This window comes from Rhinatrema bivittatum, chromosome 19, assembly GCF_901001135.1.
Source record: "Rhinatrema bivittatum chromosome 19, aRhiBiv1.1, whole genome shotgun sequence".
NCBI classification, from domain to species: domain Eukaryota; kingdom Metazoa; phylum Chordata; class Amphibia; order Gymnophiona; family Rhinatrematidae; genus Rhinatrema; species Rhinatrema bivittatum.
The window spans coordinates 9,680,829-9,684,204 of record NC_042633.1 but is presented as its reverse complement, the minus strand read 5'-3'; the positions used below and the strand labels follow the sequence as shown (position 1 = coordinate 9,684,204).

At 47.3% G+C, this 3,376-nt stretch overlaps 1 long non-coding RNA gene across 1 annotated transcript; it reads right to left on the bottom strand.

Annotated features, from left to right (window-relative positions):
- Window positions 1-1,919: 1,919 nt before the first annotated feature.
- Window positions 1,920-2,893, bottom strand: LOC115080230. Its single transcript, XR_003853540.1, has 3 exons — window positions 2,835-2,893; window positions 2,594-2,683; window positions 1,920-1,978 (listed from the first exon to the last, which is right to left on the bottom strand). It is a non-coding gene; the product is annotated as an uncharacterized LOC115080230 (long non-coding RNA).
- Window positions 2,894-3,376: the final 483 nt, after the last annotated feature.

Genomic DNA, 3,376 nt, shown 5'->3' with positions numbered 1-3,376 from the left:
ATCTGGAGTAAGTGATAGTATAAGAATTCTTAACAGTCAAATCATGACTAGGTCGTGGTCTGGGAGAAATGGGGGAAGCTGAGGCTGATCTTGATGAGTTGCAGATGGACTGGATTGGAAACTGAAAGACTAATTGATAACACTGGTAATTTTATTGCTGTGTGCATGTTAGAAAATCTGTTGACTATAAATCCCAATTTATAATAATTTTAATAATTGAGTCCACTAATATTTCTCAAATTTAAAACATTTTATTAACTACAAAACTATAACGAAATTAAATAACACTGTTATAAAAATATAACTTTACAATGACAACATACCAAAAAAAAATTATGTGTTTTAGCACCCAGTACTCAAGGATGTGGAGAGGAGAATGGCAACCCGAGAGGAGGATCCTGCTCTGGAGCAGAGGGCAGTGGCATCTCCTCCTCACGAGGCATCTCATGAGGAGGAGATACCTGTGCCCTCAGCTCCTGAAAGGCCTCCTCCATGGCTGACAGCCTCCTCTGTAGGGGTGTGCATTCGGATTGACCGCATTAGTAAAACGCAACTCATATTTTTTTTTTACTTAAAAAATTGATTCGACATAAACGATCGGATTTCCCACATATCGAACATAGATATGTTCGATATGTGGGAAATCGCGATTGTTGAGCCAAAATAAAAATTTAAACCCCCTCACCCTCCTTAATCCCCCCCCCAGACTTACCACAACTCCCTGGTGATCGAGCGAGGAGTGAGGACGCCATTTCTGCAATCCTTGGCGAGAAGCATGTGACGTCGGCGGCACGTCGAGTGACGCCGGCGTCACGTGATTCCCGGCTCGTTCGCGCCGGACGGCTCGTTCGGCCCAAAAAGAACTTTTGGCCAGCTTGGGGGGGTCAGGAGGCCCCCCCAAGCTGGCCAAAAGTTCTTTTTGGGCTGAACGAGCCGTCCGGCGCAAACGAGCCGGGAATCACGTGGCGCCGCGTCACTCAGACGCGACGTCACGTGATTCCCGGCAAGTTCGCGCCGGACGGCTCGTTCGGCCCAAAAAGAACTTTTGGCCAGCTTGAGGGGGTCAGGAGGCCCCCCCAAGCTGGCCAAAAGTTCTTTTTGGGCCGAACGAGCCGTCCGGCGCGAACTTGCCGGGAATCACGTGACGTCGGCGTCACGTGATTCCCGGCTCGTTCGCGCCGGACGGCTCGTTCGGCCCAAAAAGAACTTTTGGCCAGCTTGGGGGGGTCAGGAGGCCCCCCCAAGCTGGCCAAAAGTTCTTTTTGGGCCGAACGAGCCGTCCGGCGCGAACGAGCCGGGAATCACGTGACGCCGCATCTGAGTGACACGGCGCCACGTGATTCCCGGCAAGTTCGCGCCGGACAGCTCGTTCGGCCCAAAAAGAACTTTTGGCCAGCTTGAGGGGGTCAGGAGGCCCCCCCAAGCTGGCCAAAAGTTCTTTTTGGGCCGAACGAGCCGTCCGGCGCGAACTCGCCGGGAATCACGTGACGCCGCGTCACTCGACGTGCCACCGACATCACATGCTTCTCGCCAAGGATTGCAGAAATGACGTCCTCACTCCTCGCTCGATCACCAGGGAGTTGTGGTAAGTCTGGGGGGGGGATTAAGGAGGGTGAGGGGGTTTAAATTTTTTTTTTGCACATATGTACATATACCCAACTCATTGGATTTTTTTTATGTCCATATTGGCCGCAAGTGGGACCCCCTTTCGGACATAAAAAATATGAACATAAAATTTTGCTCTGCACATCCCTACTCCTCTGCACATCCTTGACATCTGCCCTGATGCTGTTTACTCCCTGCAGGAGCTCCTTCAGCATGCCAAACTGCGCATGTGCAGTACATACGCAGCTTGGAGGAGATCCTGCAAGGAGTACAGCAGCAGTGCTGGTGCTGGTGCTGCTGGGCCCGGCTGTGGCTGCCTCCATCCTTTGGGCACTGGCAGTGGCACTGGTGGCTGTGGCTGCCTCTTCTTGCCCTGTAAAGAAATGTAAAAAATTCTACATAAGATATAGAACAGGGGTGGGCAGTTATGGTCCTCGAGGGCCACAAACCAGTATTGTACGCACCAGCAAGTTTACAATATTAAAATACATTCAACCCCTTAGTTTACTAAATTGTAGGGTTTTGGAAAAATGAGTTTATAGTCTACAACCTCGGAGAGGGAGAGTGGAGGGATATCATTCTAGATAATTAGAGATAATATTATATAAATATATAACATAACATACATCTATCCCACCCTATATAACTGACTGATCACAAACAATAATTTTGATTTTCTGCCTCAGACAGATACTAGACAAACTACTACTACTAGTACTACAACATACATACTGGCCCTGTGGGCCAAAATACAAGCCATTAAGCCCGTACACACGTGCTACATTAAAAAAAAATGTTTTTCAGTTCATTTTTTAACATGGCACTCTTCTACAGTTCTTCTTCCTCACTCATCCTCTTTCTCCCACTGCCTCCCTCCCCTCTCACAGTGACTAATACCCCCTTCCCTCAGTCTCACATTTATCCCCCATTCACATTTGCAGCATGTTGGTCAATGGTCAGGGCTCAATTATCTAATAATATATAATACCTGGCCCACCAGTGATGGTTCGCTCCGTCCTCCTCTGCTGACAGCTACTGGGCCCAGGAAGCCCTGCCTCGTCCCTGCTGGTGTGTGGTTCTGTACGAAGACACAGATCAAATTTCACAGAACAACAGTTAAAATTTTAAAAAAAGGAATTGGAACTGACACAAACAATATTAAACACAAATTCCATTACAATTAATTGAATAATATTTGTGTACTTGTGGAGTATTCTCAAACAGCCTACCAGGCGAAGGACGCGCTAAAGTCAGGCGGACCTCCTCAAGCCAATCACCCTCGTGAAGTCTCAGATGCCGACCTGAGAATTAGAGGTAGAAAGGAAATAGAATAACATTAATTGATTAATAAATTAATTACAAACACAACATGCCCTGCTAGGTTATTTTTTTATGCAATATATAACATTTAGTAATAAAAAAAAAATTAGCTATCTTTTAATGTGGCATTCAAAATTCCCAAATACAAATCACATCATTTCAAAATGATAAATAAATATAAATAAATATAATACACCACTAACATTATCTCTCACCTTTCTTCTTGAGATCTTCGATCTCACGCGGGTAAGAGGCTCTCCGGCAGAACTCCTCCTGGAGAGCCACCCAGGCTGCAGACTCCCTTTGAAGGTTAGGCCTGCTGCCTGAGGGGGTGTAGAGATGCTCCTCATCCAGGAGGAGTAGCCGGGCTAGGAGGTCCACATCTGCCTGTGTGAACCGTGGCTTCCGGGACCTAGCATCACGATCGGCCTTTGAGGAGGACGGTTGGGCT